This window comes from Coenobita brevimanus, chromosome 24 (genome assembly GCF_032717465.1).
Source record: "Coenobita brevimanus isolate Jiangsu-jjx chromosome 24, ASM3271746v2, whole genome shotgun sequence".
Classification (NCBI taxonomy): domain Eukaryota; kingdom Metazoa; phylum Arthropoda; class Malacostraca; order Decapoda; family Coenobitidae; genus Coenobita; species Coenobita brevimanus.
The window spans coordinates 54,588,301-54,596,718 of record NC_136977.1 but is presented as its reverse complement, the minus strand read 5'-3'; positions in this window follow the sequence as shown (position 1 = coordinate 54,596,718).

The window sequence follows — 8,418 nt, the reverse complement described above, 5'->3', positions numbered from 1 at the left end:
CTAGAGTATTCCAATTTATATTTGTATTGAAATCCCCAGTTAGTATAATTCTTTCCGATTTCTCTTCCATTTTATGTAGCAAGGATCTTACACTCTGAATTGTACTCTCTACCAGGTCCTCATATTCGTCTCTTTCCCACGTGTTTGATCTGGGTGGCATGTACAAATTGGCTACAGTTACTTTACCTTCAGATGTGTCGATCTCTACTGCAATCAGTTCTACTTGTGATGGTATATCTAGGTTTATTTCCTTGACTTTTAGATTTTTCTTAGTTAATATTATAATTCCTCCTCCTTTTTTTAAATTTCTGTCTCTTCTCCATATATTGTATTCCTCTAAGTTTAGTATGTCATTGGATATCCTTGGTGTTAATTTTGTCTCAGTTAGGCATATTATTTGTGGTTCATTTTCTCTGACATAATCATTCATCTCTAGTAATTTAGAAACCATTCCATCCACATTTGAGTACATCAGCTTTATCATCTTGTTTATATACTTGTCGTGACATGGTTCTACTACCTTCCTCCTTTTCCTACCATCCTGTTTGTGTACCACTTTCGTACCTGCAATCCTATTACTTTGTAAAAAAAATGTCTTCTTCTCCTCTTCTGATCTTCCCTCATTTTTTGTTTTTGCTTCCTCCCTTTTCTCTTTCAGTAATTCCAGTTCCTCTTGTGTTAGGCATCTTTTTATCCATACATTTTTGAACTCCTCTTTTTCCATAAGATTCTTTGCATTTTTTAGTATCTCATCCACAGTGTTTACACTCGGGAAAGTCACCTTTAGAGGTCTTGTCTTGCTTTTCTCGTATTTCCCTAACCTTTTATGTTCCTCTATGTCTTTACTACAGATTTCCTCTGATACTTCTTTCAGTAAGCTCATTACATTTGCCATCTCCTTTTTGTCTCTTGTGATCTTGTTTTTAACTTCTTCCTCTTCTATACCAGTGATTACTATTGATTTATTTATCTCTACGGAATCTCTGACTAACTTTGGATTGTTTTGGATTATTCTTTTCACTTCCTTTTTAATGCTTTTTTCCTCCACCCTTGTTTCTAAGTCTTTCTTTACTTTCACCATTTCAGCATACGTGGTTTCTACATCATTTTTGTAGCTTTGCACAGCTTCATTCACCTGTGTTATCTTCTCCTCAATATCACTGCATTGGTCCATAAGACTGCTTGCTTGCCTAATTGTCTCTGTGTTATTTTTGAACTCTTCCATAACACTCTCGTGATTGACTACTGTACTTGCCATTTCACTCACTCTCTTCCTAAGCGTACTCAGTTCCACTGTTAGTTCACTGTTGGTTGTGTCTTTCTTATTGGCCTCCCTTGCTAGTTTTTCTATCTCTTCCTTTTGCAAGTGCATTTGCTTCTTTATTTCATCAATTTCATTTTTGAAAGCCATTTCTAGTTTGTGTACACGTTCAACCAGTTTATTGTGAGTCTCCACTTCAACCAGTTCTTGATAGAAATCATAATTTTGCTTTTTACTTTTATCCCTTTTCTTTTCCAAATTTGTTTTACTGAAGTATGTATCCATTTTGTAATACTAAATGAACAGAGTATGTACTTACAGAGTATGTACACTTTCCCCGTGTTGCTGTAGTCTACAGTAAACAAACCCAGCTGACTCAGCGCATCGTGGTTCTTTGTTGTCTGAACCAGTCTTATTTAAACTTATTATTTCTTTTCCTTTTAATAATGAAAAATCATTTAGTCTAACCTGGTACAGAGCTTGACTCATTCAAAGATACTAATTTAGGTAATGCCACTGGCTGTGTTGGTCTGGTACGGAGCGCCGATGACGGACGTCTACCTCCAATGACGTGTGTGTGTGTGTGTGTGTGTGTGTGTGTGTGTGTGTGCGTACTGGCTAACAATATTACACTCTATGTTCTTTCAGGCCCCATACGGCTTTATACCAGGGCCTGACCCAGCACTCTGAGAATGGGGGGTATGACTCCTAACGGGATAACACTAAGATTAAATCCATGTCATACCAAATTCCCAATATTTTACTACAGATCCCTTTTTTTCAATTAAATATATGAAAAAATTCATAGGAGATACTTGTTGCATATATTTTGGAACATTACACTGTTTTTTAAAGTTACCATAATCTGCCAAAAATAAGGGGATAGTGTGCTCCCCAGCCATCCCCCCCCCAATCCCTGCCTGCACTCACGACTTAATTACACGTGTCAGGTCATGTACACACACACACACACACACACACATACCGAGTAGGACGTGCGACATCGGCACTCCGTACCGAACCAACACGGCCAGTGGCATTACCTAAATTAGTATCTTTGCATGAGTCAAGCTCTGTACTAGGTTAGACTAAATGATTTTTCATTATTAAAAGGAAAAAAAATAAGTTTAAACAAGACTTGTTCAAACAGGAAAGAAAAACAAGACAAAAGAATATGCTGAGTCATCTGAGGTTTGTTTAGACAGGCCAGAGAAAGGGATGGGGGATGGAGTTATCCCCGTACCCTGAAGATTGGGTCTATGAATGTGCGTGGATGTAGTACGATTGAGGCTAAAAGGGAGGAGATTGGAAGAACGTTTGTGAGAAGAAAGTTGGATGTGTTAGCTTTGAGTGAAACGAAGATGAAAGGGAAGGGGGAGTCTATGTTTGGAAGTGTGAATGGAAGATTGTCAGGTGTTGATAGAGGAAGGGCAAGAGAAGGTGTGGCCCTGTTAGTGAGTCCGGAAGTACAGCAATGTGTGATTGAATGGAAGGAGGTGTCATCGAGACTGATGTGGGTGAAAGCGAAATTTGAACGTGAGTTGTGGGTGTTTGTGAGTGCATATGGGCCTGGTAGTTGAAAGGGATGAACAAGAGAGGGAGTCTTTCTGGAATGATGTTGATGAGTGTCTGCAGAGTTTTGGAGCGAATGTGAATGTGGTAATGATGGGAGATCTGAATGCTAGAGTGGGAAATGTAGCAGTTGAAGGTGTAGTTGGTATGCATGGTGTGCCTGGAAAAATGAAAATGGGGAACGAATGATAGCGATGTGTGTTGAGCGAGAAATGGTGATTGGGAATACACTGTTTGAGAAGAAAGATATTTATAAGTATACATGGGTGAGACAGGAGGGTGGAAGGGTTGTTGATAGAGCTTTGATGGACTGTGTGGTTGTGTCTAGGAATGTAATAGGAAGATTGTTGGATGTGAGAGTTCTGAGAGGGGAGGGTGGAGGTATGTCTGACCACTACCTGGTGGAGGGAAAGTTAAGAGTAGGTAAGAGATGGGTGAGAGCTAGGAGGGTTAGGTGTGGCAGGGAGGTTTTGAAAGTGAGTGAGTTGGATAAGAGAGAAAAAGATAGAGTATCAGGAGAAATTGAAGGATGAGTGGAACGCAGTGAAAGATCGGGAAAATGGCAGCATGGAGGAGGAATGGCAGTTGTTTAAGAGTGCTGTGGTGGGGCATGCAGAAGAGGTGTGTGGTGTGAGACGTATGGGTGGTGGTGTAAGAAAAGGAAGTGAATGGTGGTGCGAGGAAGTAAGTATGGCTGTGGCTGAGAAGAGACGTGCATATGAAGTGTGGCTGCAGAGGAAGGATGAGATGTCATATGAAAGGTATAAGAACAAGAGGAATAGAGCGAGAAGGGCTGTGTGTGATGCTAAAGTGGCAGCAGATGAGAGGTGGGGTAGGCGGCTGACAGAGAATTTTCAACAGAATAAGAAAATGTTTTGGAAGGAGGTGAAAAGGGTGCGAAAGGGAGAGTCTGGGAAGGAAGAACGAGTAAAAGCAGAGGATGGAAGGATGTTAATTGAGATGGATGCAGTAAGGAAGAGATGGGCAGAGTATTTTGAAAGATTGTTAAATGTAGAGGAGGAAAGGGTGGTTGAGATTGGGGCGGATGGAAGGGTGCAAGCAATAAATGTGTTGGGAGAGTTGAATGATTCTTGGATCACGAAGGAGGAAGTGGAGAAGGCAGTAAAGGAGATGAAAACAGGGAAAGCTGCAGGTATGGATGGGTGTGCTGTGGAATGCCTGAAGGTTGGTGGAGTGACTATTGTTGACTGGTTAGTAAGATTGTTGAATGTGTGCTTTGAGAAAGGTATGGTGCCAATTGACTGGGCAAGTGCTTGTGTGGTCCCGTTGTATAAAGGCAAGGGTGATAAGTATGAATGTAATAGCTTTAGGGGTATAAGTCTGTTAGGGGTATAAGTCTGTTGAGTGTTGTAGGTAAGGTGTATGGTAGAGTGTTAATTATGAGAGTTAGAGAGGGTACAGAGGGAGTGATTGGTGATGAGCAGTGTGGCTTTAGGAGAGGGAGGGGATGCGTTGATCAGGTGTTTACTGTGAGACAAGTGTGTGAAAAGTATTTAGCGAAAGGCAAGGATGTGTTTTGGGCATTTATGGATTTAGAGAAAGCGTATGATAGAATTGATAGGGAGGCTTTGTGGACTGTTTTAAGAGTGTATGGACTTGATGGTAGGTTACTAAAAGGGGTGAAAAGTTTTTATGTAAGTAGTAGAGCGTGTGTAAGACTGGGAAATACTGTGAGTGATTGGTTTCCTGTGAGAGTGGGGCTGCGACAGGGATGTGTGATGTCGCCTTGGTTGTTTAATATTTACAAGGATGGTGTTGTAAGGGAGGTGAATGCAAGAGTTTTACGTGGAGGTCTGAGTCTGGTGAATGTTGATGGTGGAGAGTGGAATCTGAAGCAGCTGCTGTTTGCAGATGATACTGCACTGGTGACTGATTCAGAGGAGAGATTGAGACAGTTGGTAGAGGAGTTTGGAAGGGTATGTGAAAGGAGGAAATTGAAAGTAAATGAGAATAAGAGTAAAGTGATGAAGTGTACGAGGTTGATAGATGGTAGGGGGATGAATATAATTTTGAATGGTGAGTTGCTTGAGGAGGTAGATTGTTTTAAATATCTAGGGTCACATGTTGCTGTAGATGGAAGAATAGATGCAGAAGTGAAGTTTAGAATAAATGAAGTAGGAAAGGTGCTGGGAGGAATGAAAAAAGTGTTTAAATGTCGTTTGCTTAGAATGGATGTAAAGAGAAGGCTGTATGAGGGTGTTGTGGTACCGACTGCGTTATATGGGGCTGAAACATGGAATATGGGTGTAGCAGAGAGGAAAAGTTTGAATGTAATGGAGATGAGGTGTCTGAGGAGTATGTGTGGAGTGACGCGTATGGATCAGGTGCGAAATGATGAAGTGCAAAGGAGAACTGGAGTTGTTCGGGAGATGGCTGGTAGAGTTGAGCAGAGGGTGTTGCGATGGTTTGGGCATATGGAGAGAATGGATAATGAGCGATTGGTGAAAAAGATAACTAGATCTGATGTGAGAGGTGTAAGGCTGAGAGGAAGACCATGAATAGGATGGATGGACAGTGTGAAGAGAGCGCTGGATGCGAGAGGGATGTCTGTTGAGCAAGGAAGAGTGGCTGTGCGTGACAGAAATAAATGGAGAGAAATTGTGAATAAGTGATGACGCAGCCCTGAGGGGATATTCTCCCGCATTTTGTTCTAATCAGCTAGTCAGGTCAGGTGCGGGTAAGGGGATGGGTCTGTTATGATGTGGCAGGGGTAAACCAGTTCTGCTGCCGGGCCCTGCTGCGGATGTCACTGATTGCATTGCGCAGTTGACCCTTGTGCGGTGTGGTGCGGTGAGGATCTGTCCGTTCTCCCCTTTGGGGCTAAGATGCGAATGAATGTGTTTGAATGGATGAGTAAATAGGGAGTGTGTCGTCATGTCTCAGCTACCTCCCTTCCTTGGGGGAAGCAGCCTAGATATATAGATAGATAGATAGACAACAACACGGGGATTGTAAGTATATACTTTGCACTTTTAGTATTGCAAAATGGATACATACTTTAGTAAAGCAAATTTGGAAAAGAAAAGAGATAAAAGTAAAAACCAAAATGATGATTTCTACCAAGAACTGGTTGAAGTGGAGACTCACAATAGACTGGTCGAACGTGTAAACAAACTAGAAATGGCTTTCAAAAATGAAATTCATGAAATAAAGAAGCAGATGCACTTGCAAAAGGAAGAAATAGAAAAACTAGGAAGGGAGGCCAATAAGAAAGACACAACCATCAGTGAACTAACGGTGGAATTGAGTACACTTAGGAAGAAAATGAGTGAAATGGTAAGTACAGTAGTCAATCACGAGAGTGTTATGGAAGAGTTAAAAAATGACACAGAGACAATTAGGCAAGTAAGCAGTCTTATTGACCAGAGCAGTGATATTAAGGAGAAGATAACACAGGTGAATGAAGCTGTGCAAAGTTACAAAAATGATGTGGAAACCACGTATGCTGAAATGGTGAAAGTAAAGAAAGACTTAGAAACAAGGGTGGAGGAAAAAAGCATTAAAAAGGAAGTGAAAAGAATAATCCAAAACAATCCAAAGTTAGTCAGAGATTCAGTAGATATAAACAAATCAATAGTAATCACTGGTATAGAAGAGGAAGAAGTAAAAAACAAGATCACAAGAGACAAAAAGGAGATGGCAAATGTAATGAGCTTACTGAAAGAAGTATCAGAGGAAATCTGTAGTAAAGACATAGAGGAACACAAAAGGTTAGGGAAATATGAGAAAAGCAAGACAAGACCTCTAAAGGTGACTTTCCCGAGTGTAAACACTGTGGAAGAGATACTAAGAAATGCAAAGAATCTTATGGAAAAAGAGGAGTTCAAAAATGTATGGATAAAAAGATGCCTAACACAAGAGGAACTGGAATTACTGAAAGAGAAAAGGGAGGAAGCAAAAACAAAAAATGAGGAAAGATCAGAAGAGGAGAAGAAGAAATTTTTTTTTACAAAGTAATAGGATTGCAGGTACGAAAGTGATACACGAACAGGATGGAATAAAAAGGAGGAAGGTAGTAGAACCATGTCATGACACGTATATAAACAAGATGATAAAGTTGATGTACTCAAATGTGGATGGAATGATATCTAAATTACTAGAGATGAATGATTATGTCAGAGAAAATGAACCACAAATAATATGCCTAACTGAAACAAAATTAACACCAAGGATATCCAATGACATACTAAACTTAGAGGAATACAATATATGGAGAAGAGACAGAAATTTAAAAAAAGGAGGAGGAATTATAATATTAACTAAGAAAAATCTAAAAGTCAATGAAATAAAACTAGATATACCATCACAAGTAGAACTGATTGCAGTAGAGATCAACACATCTGAAGGTAAAGTAATTGTAGCCAATTTGTACATGCCACCCAGATCAAACACATGGGAAAGAGATGAATATGAGGACCTGGCAGAGAGTACAATTCAGAGTTTAAGATCATTACTACATAAAATGGAAGAGAAATCAGAAAGAATTATACTAACTGGGGACTTCAACACAAATATAAATTGGAATACTCTAGATATAAATAGCCAAGAAAGCTGTTGGGACCAAAAGCTCCTGGATCTCGTATAAGAGTTTTTCTTAACGCAACATGTGAGGGAAACCACCAGAAAAAGAGGACTTGATGTACCTTCAGTGCTAGATCTAATATTTACTAGGCAAGAAAATGACATTGACAGTTTAATATATCACCCTCCACTCGGCAAAAGCGATCATGCAGTACTAAATTATAACTTCAGGATAGCATATGACATAGTAAACAGCAATGACAGTTACAAAAAGAGACTAAACTATAAAAAGGGAAATTATTAAGGCCTAAAGAAGTATTTCTTAGAAGTTGATTGGGAAAATGAGCTTAGAGGACAAGATTTAAATGCTGTATATAAAAAATTATGTAAATTTTATGAAATAGGAGTCCAGAAGTACATCCCACAGCACAAAAAAGCAGATAAGAAAATACAGAAATAGTTCAATACAGAATGTAAAAAATCAAAAGAAAGAAGAGATTTGTTGTGGAATAGATACAGAAGACATAATAGTGAAAGGGCGTATAATAAATACAAACAGGCAAGAAACGATTATACAAGAATAAGGAAGGAAGCCCAAAAACAGTTTGAGGAGGATATAATAAATAAAAGTAGTGATCAACCAAAGCTGTTTTACAGCTATATCAGAAGCAAAACCAAAGTAAAAGATATAATATAATCAATTACGGACGAGGGAATCACTTATACACAATAGAAGGATATTTGTGAAGCACTAAATAAGAATTTCCAATTAGTTTTTACAGAAGAAAAAAATTTTGAGAGGGACTATGTGGAACATGCATGTCCACACATACTACCAGATATACAAATAGCAGAAAAAGTAATACAGGATGAATTAAGTAGATTAGATAGAGGAAAAGCAAGTGGTCCTGATGAAATTTCATGTTGGGTACTACGAGAATGTGCAAAGGAGTTAAGTAAACCATTATTTTTAATTTTCAAGAAACCCTTGAGTCAAGGTAAACTACCTGATATTTGGAAAAAAGCAAATATTGTTCCTTTAT